Here is a 19,221-nt window from a genome sequence, read left to right as displayed (position 1 = left end):
ACATGACGTCAATGCATTAAGTGACATTTGCTAATAGTACGTTCCTAAGCAAAGTTTCAAACCCCACACTCTTTGGCGATGATGCCATTAGTGAACCATGAGACAAGTCTATTTGTCATATGCACTTTATAGTTATATACTTTGTAGTGTTTTTAAATACGGATCAACATTATCGCCCAGTAAACCATATCAGTGATGTTTTTGTTTAAACAACACCTCCTGAATCACATTACTTCAAAGTCCTCTCAAACCTAACACTGAAAGAAAATTAGGCATTATAAATCATGGTATTTGCATAGGAATACACAGTTTTTAAAACTAAAAAAAGATGGGATTGGAGATCAGGTTCCCTGGTTTAAACACTGCTCCACCGCTCTCTAGTTTATCACCAAAACACAATTCTTAGTTTATCACTTGTTGGTGTCCAAGTGGCACATTGGTTCGTAGTTGTCTAGCTGCACTTGTGGTAATTGGTTAACAGCTGTGGTATGTTTTTTTTGGCTGAAATATTTTACCGATATGCAGAGCAGCACAGACACCGGGTAACATCTACTTCATGGTGTATGATTAAAGAGGGGTGCAACAGAGGAGAGAATGTAGGCTAACGGCTAGGGTTGTCGACCTCGGAGCATATCACTTAATCACCCCATGCCTAACAAAAACAAGCACAAGCCTGTACAAGTTGATTATCAGACTCCACTCCTCGCGACTCTGGTTATCATGACTCTGCCCCCCTTCTAATGCCACCCTTCCGCATTACCCCCAAATTTATGGGCTCTCCTATTGTTTTTACATTTTTAGCAAGGATAGAAAGAGCAATGAGATAGAGAATGTAAACACTGCACAGTAAACTATAACTTGAAAAATAAAAAGTTCCAGAATGCAAAGTGTCATTAGCAAAACAATCTGCACCCGGATTTAGGAGTCACGCATGACATGGGGGCCTTTTGACAGCGCGAGTAGATTTTGCAGGTGAAACAAGCAGACAGTTGTTGGTTTTGAAATGGAAAGACCACCTACTTGGAGGCCATCGCAGTTGAATCTCAGTAGATTGAGCAGTGAAGAGATGGCCTTCAGGCACTTAATTAAGGCCACATTTAAATGATTGAGGGAAAAAATGTACTTATATACTGAGTCAAGGGGCTTGCTAACAAGCCTTATTGCGCAGCACAAAAAAAACAGCCCGTTTGGCTTGGGCACCACACACCCCCTGCAGCCCCACACAGAGCTAATTTGTAAAAGTAAAAGCCTTGAAAGGCAGCAGGGCGAGAGGATGGGGCCTGCACTGGATTCCCTTGTGGGAGCGAGCAGCAAGGCCCGATAATTGCCAACATATGGCGCCGCTCGCTCCCGCAAGGGAATTGCCAGACATGCACGCGTTGCCATTGGAAACAATGTAACGCGTGCAAGTTTTTCCCCGCACAGCTGTGCCGATGGCTAAAGATCTTTCTCCTATGTAGCGCATGCACGCTGCGTAGGCGTGACCTAAAAAACTACACGGCACCAAGGGACCTGTTGGTCAACGTGCGCTCTACAAATTCCCCTTAACATAACATAACATAACATAATACAATCTTTACCAGTTTGTTGATGTCTCTGTGACGAGCCCTGTTCTACACTTAGAAGGCGTCACTTCTTCTCAACAGTTTGGGGTATCCCTCAAGCCTTCCCTCCCGTCCACGGCATCTGGTGAACTTCTTCTTGTTCCTGTGGCCTTGTGGGTATCTCTCATTCAAGAAATATTAAACCAGGTTGATTTAATAAATAGGCATGTAGTCTGCCTTTATCTATGTAAGATGCAGGTTTCAAAGCACAATATCTCATATGTAACAGCATTTATCTCAGCTCAACAAATGTAATAGTTTCTTATCATTTAAGAATGTCAAGCTCATTTATTTAAATTTTTAAATATATGTTTGAATCTATGAAATGTGTACGTGACAGCTTCTTAATTGTCGCCAATACCAAGTTGTCCAAGGTAATGTAAATAAAAGCACATTTGGAATGCATTTTGATATGATGTCATGTATGCTATACTAGGCTCATCTGTTAAGGGATGCACTGGACATTGTCTAACTCCTCCGCTTAGGGGCTTTGGGATTTACAGATGGCTCCTGGGTCCTCTCAACAAATGCTAAGAGACCTGCAGGTGATTATGCACTATAAAAATTGTAGTTAACATAACATAACATCCTACTCTTCAGCACATTAAAGAAACCTCCAGGCTACCCAAGTCCTACAAAACTGAAAGATTAAAATCATTCTGTGAGGTGGATAGGGAAGAACAAATGATTGAAAAGGGGGGATGAGCATCATAGGCTGCTTAATTGTAGTTATAGCGGTTTCACAATTAAAGTGAAAAAGGACTAGAAGGAGGTTGGAGCAAGGTAAGGATTGACAGTGCAATATAGATTGCTCAGTGTTCTTATGGAAAGGTTGGAGTGGAAGAATCAAACTGAGATCTAAGATTGGTAGTCGAAACTGTGGAGAGATATTGAGAAGAGTCCGAAAAAGCTTCTGAAAGATGATATATAACATAAAACAATTTGAAACAAAGGGCCTGTTCACAAAGGTAAACATTCCCATCACTTTACACTTAAATGCGCGGGTAACTTTACTAGTGTAGATTTATGTGTTTCCACTTACTGAAACATGGGGTGGAGGCAAATGTACAAGTGCACGTTACTACTGCCAAAAAGGATCAATAGTAAGTCCAGGACAACATATGGCAAACCACGGATACTGTAACACCGATTCACAGAAAACACAGGAGATAATGATTTAAAATAGAACCCCATAAAAATAATGTTAATTTAAAATAAGTAATTTTGAATTTTTTTTAAATATATTTAAATTAAATTGAGTGTTAAAATATGTATTTGTATTTTGAAAAAGACATATTACTTGATGATACAATTTTTTAATACCCTTTTTTAATTTAAAAATACATGTAAGTTTATTTTCTTACAAAGAAAAATGGCAATTAATTGCAATTACTTGTATACCACCTTTTAATATTGTTTTAAACATAATACCTAAATATAAACATTTTACTTTGTGTGAATTTTTTTAAATAATCTTTAAAAAACATTGTTATTTAATTTCATATATTTAAATTAATTTAACCCTTACCTTTTAAAAAGTTAACAGTTTAAAGTTATTTCTAATAACTTTTCACATGTAAGCACCAGGCTCTACTACCCGGGTGGAATTCTCCAAAGGGTAAAGTATAGAGTAAAGTTTAAAAGATTATTAAGCATTAATGTTGTTGAAAAATAATAAAAATATTTAAAAAAAATAGAGAAATATCTTAATGTAAAATGTTAATGTCAAGCGCACATATCCGTTTTTTCTGTTCCTTCATCGAAAACAACAGTGAGATTGGCATCACTGCATATCCTTCCATTCACAAGATGTGCAATTACAGATTTTCTTGCCTTTCTTCCTAATTCTCCTAGCTCTTTTGGAGTGTTTACCTTCATGCAGCCTCTGGTCAAGTGAACTGACAACTGCTCACAAGTTTCATTACAGTTAGAACAAACCAGAGGAGTGTGATTGGCTTTGCTACTAAGAAACTACGGAAACCACACAAGCAGAATAACTAATTTGAAGACAAAATGTCACTCATATGCACAGGACCCTAGAAGAAAAACAAATTGTATTAAAGCACACATTTTTGAATCACAGAAAAGTAATGTGAAGCATCTGATACAGCTACAAAATAAAAATGAGAATTTAAAAATGTACTGTGCCCTCCCCTTATTTGTGGTGATACAATGGAAACAATGTAACGCGTGCAAGTTTTTCCCCGCACAGCTGTGCCGATGGCTAAAGATCTTTCTCCTATGTAGCGCATGCACGCTGCGTAGGCGTGACCTAAAAAACTACATGGCACCAAGGGACCTGTTGGTCAACGTGCGCTCTACAAATTCCCCTTAACATAACATAACATAACATAATACAATCTTTACCAGTTTGTTGATGTCTCTGTGACGAGCCCTGTTCTACACTTAGAAGGCGTCACTTCTTCTCAACAGTTTGGGGTATCCCTCAAGCCTTCCCTCCCGTCCACGGCATCTGGTGAACTTCTTCTTGTTCCTGTGGCCTTGTGGGTATCTCTCATTCAAGAAATATTAAACCAGGTTGATTTAATAAATAGGCATGTAGTCTGCCTTTATCTATGTAAGATGCAGGTTTCAAAGCACAATATCTCATATGTAACAGCATTTACCTCAGCTCAACAAATGTAATAGTTTCTTATCATTTAAGAATGTCAAGCTCATTTATTTAAATTTTTAAATATATGTTTGAATCTATGAAATGTGTACGTGACAGCTTCTTAATTGTCGCCAATACCAAGTTGTCCAAGGTAATGTAAATAAAAGCACATTTGGAATGCATTTTGATATGATGTCATGTATGCTATACTAGGCTCATCTGTTAAGGGATGCACTGGACATTGTCTAACTCCTCCGCTTAGGGGCTTTGGGATTTACAGATGGCTCCTGGGTCCTCTCAACAAATGCTAAGAGACCTGCAGGTGATTATGCACTATAAAAATTGTAGTTAACATAACATAACATCCTACTCTTCAGCACATTAAAGAAACCTCCAGGCTACCCAAGTCCTACAAAACTGAAAGATTAAAATCATTCTGTGAGGTGGATAGGGAAGAACAAATGATTGAAAAGGGGGGATGAGCATCATAGGCTGCTTAATTGTAGTTATAGCGGTTTCACAATTAAAGTGAAAAAGGACTAGAAGGAGGTTGGAGCAAGGTAAGGATTGACAGTGCAATATAGATTGCTCAGTGTTCTTATGGAAAGGTTGGAGTGGAAGAATCAAACTGAGATCTAAGATTGGTAGTCGAAACTGTGGAGAGATATTGAGAAGAGTCCGAAAAAGCTTCTGAAAGATGATATATAACATAAAACAATTTGAAACAAAGGGCCTGTTCACAAAGGTAAACATTCCCATCACTTTACACTTAAATGCGCGGGTAACTTTACTAGTGTAGATTTATGTGTTTCCACTTACTGAAACATGGGGTGGAGGCAAATGTACAAGTGCACGTTACTACTGCCAAAAAGGATCAATAGTAAGTCCAGGACAACATATGGCAAACCACGGATACTGTAACACCGATTCACAGAAAACACAGGAGATAATGATTTAAAATAGAACCCCATAAAAATAATGTTAATTTAAAATAAGTAATTTTGAATTTTTTTTAAATATATTTAAATTAAATTGAGTGTTAAAATATGTATTTGTATTTTGAAAAAGACATATTACTTGATGATACAATTTTTTAATACCCTTTTTTAATTTAAAAATACATGTAAGTTTATTTTCTTACAAAGAAAAATGGCAATTAATTGCAATTACTTGTATACCACCTTTTAATATTGTTTTAAACATAATACCTAAATATAAACATTTTACTTTGTGTGAATTTTTTTAAATAATCTTTAAAAAACATTGTTATTTAATTTCATATATTTAAATTAATTTAACCCTTACCTTTTAAAAAGTTAACAGTTTAAAGTTATTTCTAATAACTTTTCACATGTAAGCACCAGGCTCTACTACCCGGGTGGAATTCTCCAAAGGGTAAAGTATAGAGTAAAGTTTAAAAGATTATTAAGCATTAATGTTGTTGACAAATAATAAAAATATTAAAAAAAAATAGAGAAATATCTTAATGTAAAATGTTAATGTCAAGCGCACATATCCGTTTTTTCTGTTCCTTCATCGAAAACAACAGTGAGATTGGCATCACTGCATATCCTTCCATTCACAAGATGTGCAATTACAGATTTTCTTGCCTTTCTTCCTAATTCTCCTAGCTCTTTTGGAGTGTTTACCTTCATGCAGCCTCTGGTCAAGTGAACTGACAACTGCTCACAAGTTTCATTACAGTTAGAACAAACCAGAGGAGTGTGATTGGCTTTGCTACTAAGAAACTACGGAAACCACACAAGCAGAATAACTAATTTGAAGACAAAATGTCACTCATATGCACAGGACCCTAGAAGAAAAACAAATTGTATTAAAGCACACATTTTTGAATCACAGAAAAGTAATGTGAAGCATCTGATACAGCTACAAAATAAAAATGAGAATTTAAAAATGTACTGTGCCCTCCCCTTATTTGTGGTGATACAATGGAGGAAAGGCCAGGAATGGGGAAAAATGCTAAACTATAGGAGGCCATTCTAGATTGACCCTTGTTTATTAAAATTGAAAAAACAAAAAATTTGATTTTTAATACAAATGTTACAATATCAAGTGGCACTGTTATACACTCACATTTAAGTATCTGTACTCTACCAGAAATCAATGGCTACAGGAATAAATAATCATGGTAGAAATGAACCTTCAATTATAAATTAGAATGCGTAAAGCAAAGACCTCCCCAACAAACTGGTTCTTAAAATATAATTGGTGTTCATTGAAGACTTTGTCTCAAAATACTGAAATACGCATAAAATTAACAAAATCTTTAAGCTTTGTTCCTACAAGGAACAGACATTAAAATTGGTATACTATGGGTGACTGATCTCCCTAACCTTTCGGTGTTTGAATTATTCTTCTATCTCTTCATGTTTATGAAATATGAGGAAAAATGTATAATGTTTTTTATAGGCAGCGATAAAATTAAAAAATACCTTACATCATCCTATAACTGTGCAATTTATTTTATATATCATGGGCACCAACACCAAAGAGGGTGTTCATCCTAACCTGTTTGCCTAAGTACAGATATAACAAGGATTTAGTTGTGTGTTGTGTACAATAAAGATTTTAAATTATGAATTTCATTAAAAAATGGCTTAGTAGTACTAATATACCCAAATGAAAACACGTATTCAAAGCATTAAAATATTTAAAAAATAGCAGAGACAGCAAACACATATAGACTTGCATCTGAGCTTAATCCATTCCAAAGATTTGAAGTAAGACAGGTATCTGAGTAGCATTATACAGTTCTGACAACCTATATCTGTCTGTATTTAGCAGAGCACTACTGGAGTTTAGTGGACAATATGACTGCTACTTATACAGATCTTCTGGTTGCTGGAACATTGCCTGCAAAGATTTCATTGGCAAATCATTAGTGCTGGTGCAGAGTTGGGTTACTAGTTGACACTGTTAACTTCTCCCACCACCTACAATCTCACAGTTCAGACCATGCCAATGGGAAGGATTTCACATCTGCTAGAAGGAAAGTGTAAGGATCCACTCCTACAGTGGTGTAGCACAAAACATTAACTGTATTCTGTTAAAGACATGTAAAGAAACCTCCAGCTTGCTCTCCCAGCTTCTGAGCTCCAACCTCCCTTTACATTCAAAGAGCAACATTCCACCCTTCCAGATAGTTCCAAGTTTCACCCGAGGAATGAAGACAGCTCTACACATTTTCCCCCTTATACACAATAACAAAATACAAGTCTCTAACAGCACATAAACTAACATATTGATCTAAGCATGTTGGATCGGTTGGAGTAAGACATCACCATCAATGCATCAGTCACAAAGAATTGGCTGGTGAGCATGAGATTTTCAGACATTCCTCACACTCCAAGCAGAACCATCAGCTAAAATAAGAACATTTTTCTTCACTGGTTTTACTTGCACTGGTTTAGAAAATTTGCAGCAAACACTAATGTACATGTATTATTATTAATAACTGTTGGTAGAAACATACATACATACTTGTAAAGGAACAAGATGCCACACATACAGTTGTTAGTGGTGATTAGAAACCAACTATTGCAGGTAAGTAGTGGACAGTCTTAATATTGTCTTTTCTTGTTATGTCCTGACGCCAAGACGCCCTCGGGCATTCGTTGGCGCTCTATAAATCTCATAAATAAATAACACAATGATAAGTAATTTGTGAATTAGGAACTTCATTCACTTGAATTCCACCTTGTAAAAAATACTACAGCCTTATAGCCGGCCGTAGAGGGCTATACCGGCTATTAAGGGCCCTCTCCAGCGTTAAAGGCCCCGAGCCGAAGGCGAGGGCCTTTAACAAGGGAGAGGGACTTTAATAGCGGTATAGCCCATCTACGAAGGGCTATAAGGCTATTAGAACATTCTGTCACTAGAGGACAGAATGTTCTAACAAAAAGCACAGAAAGCCACACGCAAAAAAGTAAGGCTCGATCCTACCTGAGTCCAAGGAAAGAATGAGGGCTGCCAGAAGGAATCGCCTGCCAAGTGTTGATGCAAACACTGGTTCACGGAACAAAGATTCAGCTGCGTCTCCTCTCAGTGTTCTCAATAACCCACAATGAGTATTGGGCGTGGCAGGTATTTATACTGTCCGGAGAGTCAAGATGGTGGCCTGTAAAGGAAACTATGGATGCTGTAAGGGGACACAAGATCTTGAGAACCATGACATGTTTGTCCACCAACAAGCATTGGTAAAGTACAGCTTTGTAGCATATTCAGTAACCCTGAGCGAAGCACTACGCTACACTTGCGTAGTTTGCGACGTTTGCGCAACTTCGCACTATACGAACTGCACATAGCACAGTGCAGCGGTCTTTTTTTGCTTGCTCACAGTCCTCAATGTCAAGTTGGTGACCGCGAGCAAGCAAAATGACATCCTGGAGAGCCTTTTTCCTCGTTCGCGATCAGCAACATCAAGTTGCCAATTCCGAGCGTGGAAAATAAACCTCCTGGCGAGATTTTCAATGTGGGGAGGTCTGGTTTTTCATTGCGAGTGATCACGTATTCTCGTGACCGTTCGCGATGAGAAACTACCGGTCCGCGTTGAGAAAGCTGCCGCTCGAGTAAAAATCTCCTTGAGCGGCAGAAAACTACAGCTCGCACTGTGCAAGATGCCGTTTTCAATGATTGCACAGTGCCGGATGCTTGTCCGCACTGTGCAATCATTGAAAAAGGCATCTTGCACAGTGCGAACAGGATACGCGTAGTTCGGTAGTTCGCGTAGTGCGAAGTGCACTTCTCATAGCTAAGCGTAGTACTACTTTGCGAACTACGCCCAGCCCTAATATTCAGTCAACTTTACCCACCATGTCATGGAAATAACACACAAGCAAGTGAAAGCATTACATAGAGAACAATATCATAATGATAATGAGTAAAAAGGTGTTGGATCACCAATAGTTCTCCTTTTTTATGTCGTTAAAACGCATCACTTCAGCAAGTGGTGCACACAGGACTGGGTAGTTTCTGTGGATCATGACTCTCTGTAGCAACATCACCTCCCTGACGTCCCCTACTATCTGTCCATCTCTCCTTGCTTGTCCTCATAGATGCGAAGGGGTCTCTCAAGGTTGGCCTGAGAGTCATTGGCAGCAGTGGCCTCACTTAGCCCATTCAGTGTTAGCTTCCCTCCACAGCCTGTACTCTCCCACTACCTCTATGTCCTCACTTGAAGGGTTGTTAACCCTCACCTCCTGAGGTTAAACTGAGAGGCCGGAGATGTTGCCGGGTGTGCTAGGAGCAGCGGTCGTTGGGGCAGTGGTCAGCACAGATGTTGCAACTGGGGTGGGAGATGTGGTTGTGGGCATGCTGAGAATCACTGTTGCTGTCTGGCCAGGCCCACCAGATGGCCAGGTTAGTCCTCCAAGTCCACATCTCCAGGAAAGCCAGCATCACTGAGTACTTGATAATGATTTGGAGATGAGGTCTGGGGTGTGTCTTGACTCTGGGCAGATGTGCCAGATCCACCTGTTCAAAGAAAAAGTACATTGTCATTGTTCTAAGTGTATTCTGTACAGCCACATCATAATTGACACAGTTGGTTTTGAACCTGTGAAAAATGTTAGGGGTGTGGGATAACATTGTAAGCTATCCCTGAGGAAGATTTCAGACACAGCTGACAAATGGTTATATACAAATAGCAGTAGTACATCTTGTTTGGTATTAAAACAACAGGGCCTTATGGTAGATGTTGTCACTTCAGTCGCCCATCTACCCAGACTTGAGCAATGGGTATCTGCATGTGAACTGAAGTTCATATGCAAGATGGCTGACAATTGGGTATGGAGGGAAGACACTGGGGCATCTTGTTTGGTGTTAAATCAATAGAGCCTCATGGTAGATATAATCACCTCAGTCTCTCATTCCCCCAGACTTTAACAATAGATACCTAGATTGGAGCAGAAATTCAGCTGCAAGATGGTTGACAAGGGGGTATGGACAAACAGCAGTTGCACATCATGCATATCTGTACAGCAGATGAACATTACTGTGGCAAGTTCTGTGATTTGAGCATTTAAACATTGTGAAAGATGTTGAGGTGTTACTTACCAGTCTCTAATTCCCCAGGAATTCCGATCAATCCCTCTCAATGCAGGATGGTGTGCACCTTCTCCTACCATGATGAGAGTTGCAAGTGGACCACCGCCAGTCTTTAGTGCCAGGAGGCCAATCTCTTCACCCTCATCTTCAGGTCATGCCACCTTTTCCTAATATCCTCTTTTGTGTGAACAATGGTACCAACAGCATCCACCTTATTGACTGTTCCTCCCACATTTTATTTCTTCAATTTTGAGAAGTTTGTTGGACTTTGGACCCAAAGATTTGTGACTCTACTCTAATAATTTCATCAACCAACACTGTCAACTCGGTGTCTGAAAAACATGGATTTAAGACTGGTACAAAAAAACAATGAGTTCTGTGACATTGAGGAAATATTATGTGATCAAACCAAGGAATGACAATGTGATTTGTGTGGAAAATGTGTGTGGAGTGTGTGATGGCATTGTGATAAAGGATGCCTTCTATGCAAATGGTATCTGGCTGTTTTGGAATGTAGGAGAAAAGGATCGTGGTCTGGGATAAGATGTGCTTTTAACTTTGAATTGGAGGAGTGTCCACTTTGGAAATAGCCATCAGCTGTGTTTTATTTGAAACTGTCCAATGGACATGCTTTGTGACCACCGCGGTCCATGGGCAGAACTTAGCGACCACCGTGCACCATGCTGGTAAAAATATGAGCTCCGCAATCCATGGGCGAATAATTCAAAGTGAGGCAATAATACATGGGCAGTACTTTCTGACTGCCCAATCGCTTTTTGACTGCCGAGCTCCATTTCAATGGCTTTCCAACCGCTGCATTCGGAGGAAAGCAAAACACATATCTTTGATAGACGGAATGCAGAACAAATCAAAACATTCACCCCCAGTCACGAGAACTGGGTTAAATCCATCATTCTTTTGCTCACCATGCCATCCCAGTTTAGACCTGGCCATATGCAAATCAGTCTTGACCATGTGCCTCATGGGAGCAGTGCAGCCTGAACTGCCAAGCCAGGCCCACCCTGGATGGAAAACAAGCATCCTACGACCGGTTTTCTTCAGTCCGCTTGATAGCTTGATTCTAGTGGCACAGTGAGCCCAGGACCCATGTCTCGGCAAATCTGACGCACTTAGGGTGAGAAAGCAAAAGACACCATTGATGGAGGGAATGCAGAAAAATCAAAACATTCACCCCCAAACCAGTCCTAGGATGCTTTGTTTCCAGTCCAGGGAGGACCTGGCTTGGCAGTTCGGGCTGGACTGTTCCCATGGGGGCACAGGGTCAAGACTGATTTTCATACGGCTGGGTTCAAACTGGAATGGCATGGTGAACAAAAAAACAATGGATCTCTGTACTGGGGTGAATTTATGACATTGTTCTGCATTCTCGCCATCAACTGTTGTTTTAGCATTTGTCACCCTGAGTGGGATGGGTATGCTCAGACGTGAGTCCCTTGCTCTCCATGCCACTGGAGTCAAGCTATCCAGGCTGCTGAGGGCTGAAAACCCAAAACCGGTCATAGGATGCTTGTTTCCAGTCCAGGGAGGACCTGGCTTGGCTGTTCGGATTTGGGCCCAGATCTCTGTACTGGGGTGAATGTAGGACATTGTTCTGCATTCTGTCCATCAACTGTTGTTTTTGCATTCGGAGGAAAAGCCTGGATTCATCGTAGTACAGTGGAAATTAGTTTGCGGTATCGGCGTTCGGAATCAGACTGCTGCCACAGATAATGAGGCCCTTACTTAATAGTCTCTACCAGTAACTTCTCAATGTAAGCAGTTGTAAAAATGTATTAAACATAAAAAAAATAGAAACTATTTTAATGTAATATATTCATGTAAAATAATGTTAAATCCAAATCAAATTTATATTAGGGCACTTAAATATGACCCTCAATGTAAAAATAGTATTTTTCTATTAGGCATTACAAAATATTAAAAGTGAGGTGTCAAATTGATTAAAAGTAATTCAGGCATATTTTAATAAAAATGATGAACTATTAATTTTGAAATTTACCAAAGAGGTTATAAACTATGTTCAATATAAATAAAAATATGTTTATTTTTAGATATCTTTTTTAGAACATTAGATTATATTTATGTAAATATTTACCTAGTTTTCATGATTTTATTTAATTTAATTTAACATTAGTTCCTATAGGATTTTATTTTTATTTTTCATGGAAGGATGTTACAGTACCAGTGATTGCCCATTTGTGGTGTTGGACATACTACACATCTGATCTGGAGTACATTTATGACTTTTTGGGGTCCTTTTCATATGCAGACACAGATCTCCACTGAGAAAAAGTATCGGCGTGGTGGAGGTGATGTCTGATTCTTCATGGCTTCAATCAGATGCGGATCCTGAGAGGAAGTCACTACCTCCGTTGCCTACTTTCACCAGAGATGCGACGGGCCTTTGAGCCATAAAGAATCAGACTGAGGAACCCCTGTCTTTACCTTTAAAATGTCCCACCCTTCCTGTCTTGAGAAAGACCCGCCGCGACCACCTACAAGGGGGCATAAGGGTCGAAACGTCGACGCATCCACAGGTTCAGAATCACCAGGATCCCCACAGAAACCATAGGAATCCTTGGTTGAAATCAAATCAACTTCTGGCCATCCAAAACCGTTCTTGTATACATGTATATAGATTTATTTCCTCACACTGTATATATCATCACATGCATTGAGCACTTTTTTCACGAAAAAGTCACAAATTTGCACACTTGTATGACGGTCTTACCATTTATTGAAAATCCATCCTTGAATGAAGTAATTCGGATGTATATGGTAGCAACCCTGTTATAATTCATATAATACAATGCTTTGACCTTATGACTTTGTTTTGGGTTTTTTGAGCATTCATTTCTCTAAAAACGTATGTTCATGTATCAGAGAGCTGATTTTGTTTACATTTGCATCTATGAGCATTCTCCAAATAATCTGTCTTACCCAACAGAACCATTTTTGTTTATTTGAGGGTGTTTATGCATCCCAAGAAAGGTAATCTTAAGACTTGCCATGAGTCTCAGGGCTCAGGAATGTTGAGAATTGCCTTTCCAAACTCAAGGCTCAGTGAAACCCCAGGTATTCTTTGAGGCCCATGTAAGAGAAGATGGAGGCTACCATCAGCTCTTTTGACATTGTCTTGTTTTATACGCTTTTTGTCTTTAGCACATTTGCCGTTTACGAAATGTAAATATTACATAAATTTTTCACATTGTTCAGATTAGATTTTGTATTGCTTTTCCTACTATGGGCCGGATTACAAGTAGGGCGGTGAGTTCGGGTTTATTTGGCACATCCAATAATTCTCGATGCATCAAATAACCCATATTTATAAAAAATCAGCAGGTCAAGCCTGCTGAAAGTTAACAGGGGAAAACACATGGGATGTAACATAGTATTCAGATGTTTGTGCATTAAACACCACAATCTGCATATTATTCCGTATAAACTTGTAATAACGTACCCTGTGGTGTCGTTATTTATCAGGGGCGATAAATAACGCCTCTAACTATGTATTTTCTAGAGTTCCTCTATGGTCTCCTAAGAATGATTCAATATTTAGGGAGGAATATACACCCAAGAAGCCCAGCATTGGAACGCAGGATGATAAACATATCTAAGGCTACCATGACTTTCCCTTGTCTATGCTGGTGATCCAGCAGTCCACCAACAACAACAGATACGCCACTACCATATACTCACCCGGGCCCATAAACTCACCATGGGTAAGACCGGTGGGGTATCAAGTTTTGTAATTTTCACAATGTTTAGGATTAGTTATTTCATACTCCTAACTAACCTTTCACTGATCAAAAAGTTCTTTCCTCTGGTCGATGGACCATTAGTTGAAATAATTGATGGTGATACTTAACCCTAACTCTAACTTATTCATTTAAAGTAAATAGCCACAGACTCTGGAAGTTTTTAAAATCTTTATCTAAATTAAACATGTGTGAACCATTCCAAAATACAGCGCAGTCACCTTCGTCCATAGGAGAGAAAATTCAATTCATAAACACCAAACATATACTTTGGACTCATACAATAATCAATGTTCATTAAGGGAGAGGACAGAGAGACAATAACATCTGAAAATAACAAGAAAAATATAATTACCAAGGATGGTGTGAAAGACCAAACCCCCTGGCCAAATGGCTGGGAAGGGTCCCCCGGGATAGTTCAGGAGACAAAAATTTCAGGATAGGACTCAGGACAGGAGAGTTGACCTCTCTAGAATACTGAAGATTGCGCCAAAACCCTCTCTGACACTCTCTTCCTCCTCAAGTTTCTTCCGTGATCTTTGATCTTACCCAATTAGTTTGGATAGAAAGTTCTGCTTCAGGTTCTGCCTTCGGCTCTTCCTCGGCATCTCACAGCATCTCTCCCAGCATCAGCATCTCCCACCCTAATCTCTCAGCATTCAGTTCTGACTAACTAACTAAAACTATCTTAATTATACCTTTTGTTCTTCATGTATCACCCACTAAAGTTTCAATATCTTAAAAATACGAGATATCATTGGTCAGGCAAGGGAGAAAGCTCCATCACACCATGCTTACATGTCATTAATAACAGTCCGACTATTGTTCGCAAACCCATCCGCTTAATTTTTATTCATAAGTTTAGTTCCCATACATCTGTTATTTCACTTTGCAACAAACTATTAGCATTGGGAATAGGAGTCCTCTTCATTGAACTCTTCACCATCCGTTCCCATGCTTGTAACATTCAATTTTGGTTGTCTTTCAAATGTTCGGTCATGGTCTTCATGGCTTCACTCAGTGGGCATGAGGGGATTTTGCATCACTCAGCTTAATCCATTTATACGTGAGAGTCTCAAATACACACTAGTGATAATGTCAGAAAGACAAGTATTAATTTCTCAAATAAAATGGTTGCACTGTTTACCACCCACTTCTACTCTGTTTCCCTTTACTTATTAATACTTTTACCACATTAGCATTAGTAAAATAGCTTGCTTTTGTTTCAAGCAAGCAGATGCCATGCACGCGAGTCTTCAAGACTCCATTTTAGTGTCTTCTGCTCATGCGTCAGAAATTCCCTCCGAGCATTAATACGTCATACTACATAGATACAGTTGACACATGCGCACAAAGGTTCCCCGTTTAAAGGGATATTAGTCCGTCTTCATTGTTATCAGTATTAATACACACATCCGCAAGCTTCACTAACCCCCGTGTTCATGTGGTGTGTATTAGTTATTCACAAAACACGATGAGTAACTTTGTTAGTAAGTTAAATGAGTGGATCGCATGCAAACAAGTTTCTTTCCCACAAAACATTTGCTCCATCACTGGGATGAAGGAGATCCACATTGACACCATGCTGGAGGTGATCAACTAGACCTCATTGAAGATTCCATGCAGATTCATTTAGAGAAAGGTCTCTTTAAAGTTGAATGAAACCAGAAGTTCCATGTATCCCAATATGCAGCAGATGAAGACAGTATCTGTGTCATTGCACACACTAAGGGACACATTTATAAGTGGATTGCATTGCCCTTGCATCACAAATGGTTTCCCAAGGGCAATGCAATCCTTGAGTTAGATGTACCATGGAATGCAAGGACACCTTGCATGGCTCTACGTTGCTTGGAAAATCTATAATAACTTCAGGCCACGGAAGTTGCTGCCTGGTGCTACTCTGCCCTGAGTAGGTGTTCCATGGGTAAAGTGTGGGTGTTCCCACACAACCACCCATGGATTTTATCTCAATCCCAGATTTACCCGGACTGGTTAACCTGGGAATGCATTCTGCAGTGTACTTAGAACGAGGAACAGAAGTCGAAGGAATATTTTGTGGAGGAAGGTGTCCTGTTCCTGCACAGCAACTTTCTTGCCTGCAACTCAGCACCCCCAGCATCATGATGCAAATTTGGATGTGTTTTTGTTAGACTGCGCTGAGTGCACAAGCACAAGGAGAGAGCAGGAATGCACCATATCTTGAGAGACCTGGCACCTTCCCGCCCTCTCCATTTGATGCAATATTGCGAGTTGTGTTGTTGTGTTGCCCTGCATCAATGTTTACTAAATCTCACCCTAAGTCTTCATAGGTTGTTCTGGTAAAGAGGTCCCCATCACTGTCCACTAGTTCGAACAGCCATTTAAACTTACAAACATTAAAAAAATAGTTAGGTTGGTGTATTTAGTCCTAAGAGCTTCCTTGCACTCATGCTAGGATTTGTTGCTATAAAGACAAGAACAACAACTATAGTTTTTGCTTGAACAGAGAAGACAAAGATGGAGAAAATGTTCTCCTAAACAGTCTGTCAGAGTATGCAAGTCAGCATCCGGGGACATTTGATGATGTCTGAATAAAGAAAAGAGACTGTTGAGTGGGTTCAAAGTTATGTTTGGCTCATGATGCAACAGAAAATGTGTGGTTACTGACAAAGTTGCTTCTTCAACTTACCACAATGCAAAGTTGTAACTTTAAATATATATTAAGCTCAGGTTAGGGAATTTCATATCTATTCAAACTTTTGAGTCTTTGTCTAAAGAGGCAGAATATTGAACACGCTGTGGCTGTGGCTTGAGTGACTGAGTTCAATCTATGAGCTCTTAGGATTTTAGGAGGAGGTTACATTGGTCTATTTTAATGTTTTTGTGTAGCTGCCCCAGCATTAATGCAACTATACTGTATTCCTCTTACCTTACACCAAAAGCCAGACATTGTCCCATGTCAATGTGTGGTGTCTCCATTTCTGAGACCCAGACAAATGTTCCAATTATTTTAACTTCTCATCTAATTTGCCAATCTTGTCCTCCAATTTGTATTCTCTTTTGTTGTTCATGATTCCCAATTGCACTCAAATGTATTGCTTGAGTCCTAATTTCTACAACAGTGATGGTTGAACATGACATAAACATTTCTTTTCTGAGGATCTCAGGCATCTCAGGAGTGAAAACATCTTGTTTTTGTTCACCTACCTGGTCCGGGGAGATTTGAGAAGAGGTTTTTATTTTAACCAATGACTGTGGCACTCTGATTGTGCACAGTAACAGCTGAGTTATCACTGCTATGCCCAATATGACTGAATCAATTAAATAACATTGGTTAAACTAATTCAGATTTTGGTACAGAGTAGTTATTTCGATTATAATCAATGGTTTTACTACCAAATTCTAAATAAATACACCCATTGCTGATATATTTTCTACTTTATTGCTTGCCCTGTGCCCAGTTTGGATTCGTTATATTATGTCCTTGGCATTAGTATGTCCAAAGTATTTTCTGATGTCACCTTTTGTCACATAATCCCAGTACTATTTAGAGCTAATGTTTGCCACAGGTTTCCAGGTGTGAATTCCAAAATCTGAACACTGCAATCAAAAAAGTTTTGAAATGTACAGGTGGAGATTTTTGTGAATCAGTCATGTTTATAAATCTGTTGAGTGAAAGGTTCTGAGTAACACGAGAACTGAGTCTAGCTAAAATCAGCATACTTCTGAGGTTGTGATAGCACATATCTGTTGTGCACTATATGGAGGATTGATATTACATAGTGGCAGTCCTTGTTTGGAGCAGTTATTTATCAATCAATCCAGCTGCTTGTTAGCTTTCTATGGGCCTTTTTTTAATATAATAGGAACTGATATTTATCATGGTTGAATTTGATGATTTATTGTCAAGCCTCACCACTGTTGTGTAAACAAAGCATAGCTACCTAGTGATCTCCCTTCCTAATCACAGCAATGTATTTGTCACCATAAGCAACTTCTTTAATATGAAGCAGGCTCCCACCTTTTCTTCAGCTTCTGTCTCCCAAAATGCCACTATGTAATGGTCTGGGCCTACATCAAGATGGACCAGGAACCCTATTAACCACAACTCTTTCACAAAATGTATCACGCTTTGAGTGGTCCAAGGGAACTGTGGGCCACTCCATAGTAAACAGTTGCAGCTCCACCACCATTATGAATAACCTACAAAAGTCACAGATACACACTAACCGCTGATACACCTAAGCACATTTTTGTGTGCATGCTTTATTAAGGCATGGGGTGTCAGAAATGTCATATTACTTCTGGTAATCTTCATTACTCCGGGTCCCGTAGTCCTCGACACCTTCAACACTAATGAGATTATTCTATCTCTGACAGAAAAAGAAAAAGAAGGAATGCTGGACCTACCCTCTCCCTCCCGCCGGGAGTACATAAGGGTACATGTCCCAGCATTCCCTCTGAAATACCAAGCCAAAGGATGAAGGCCGGCAAACAGGGCGGGAGGGAGGGAAGTCATGAAGGTGTCGAGGACTACGGGACCCGGAGTAATGAAGATTACCAGAAGTAATAGGACATTACCCCCAGGTCCCTACGTCCTCGACACCTTCAACACTAATGAGACATACCAAAGCAAAACCCGGCATTCATCCCAAAAAACACAACAAACAACCAGTACAACAAAGAACCAGGCATTTAATGTGCACAGAACAGAAATCATGGGCGAACACAACCCAACACCCCCAAAGCAAAACCGCCCTCATCACCCAGCAAATTGAGAAGACGGTAATGCCTGATGAAAGTATTAGAAGAAGCCCAAGTGGCCGCCCTACAAATCTCAGAAAGAGGGACACCCCGGACCTCAGCCCAGGAGGCCGCCACCCACCTCGTAGAACGACCCTGAACACCCACAGGAGGAGGGGACCCAGAAAGAGAATAGGCCAAGGAAATGACCTGCTTCAGCCAGCGACCAATGGACACAGACGAAGCCTAACGCCCACGGGAAGCAGCCCCAAAGGAGACAAACAGGGAGGCAGTCAACCGAATAGCCGCTGTGTGCTCAAGAAAAACACGCAAAGCCCGGCACACATCCAACAAGGACCAACAGGTACCACCCGGGGAATCCAGAACAGAACCCAATGCAGGCAAGACCAACTCCTGGGACCGGTGAAACTGAGAA

This window comes from Lissotriton helveticus, chromosome 8 (genome assembly GCF_964261635.1).
Source record: "Lissotriton helveticus chromosome 8, aLisHel1.1, whole genome shotgun sequence".
Taxonomy (NCBI): Eukaryota; Metazoa; Chordata; class Amphibia; order Caudata; family Salamandridae; genus Lissotriton; species Lissotriton helveticus.
This window is presented reverse-complemented; position numbering follows the sequence as displayed.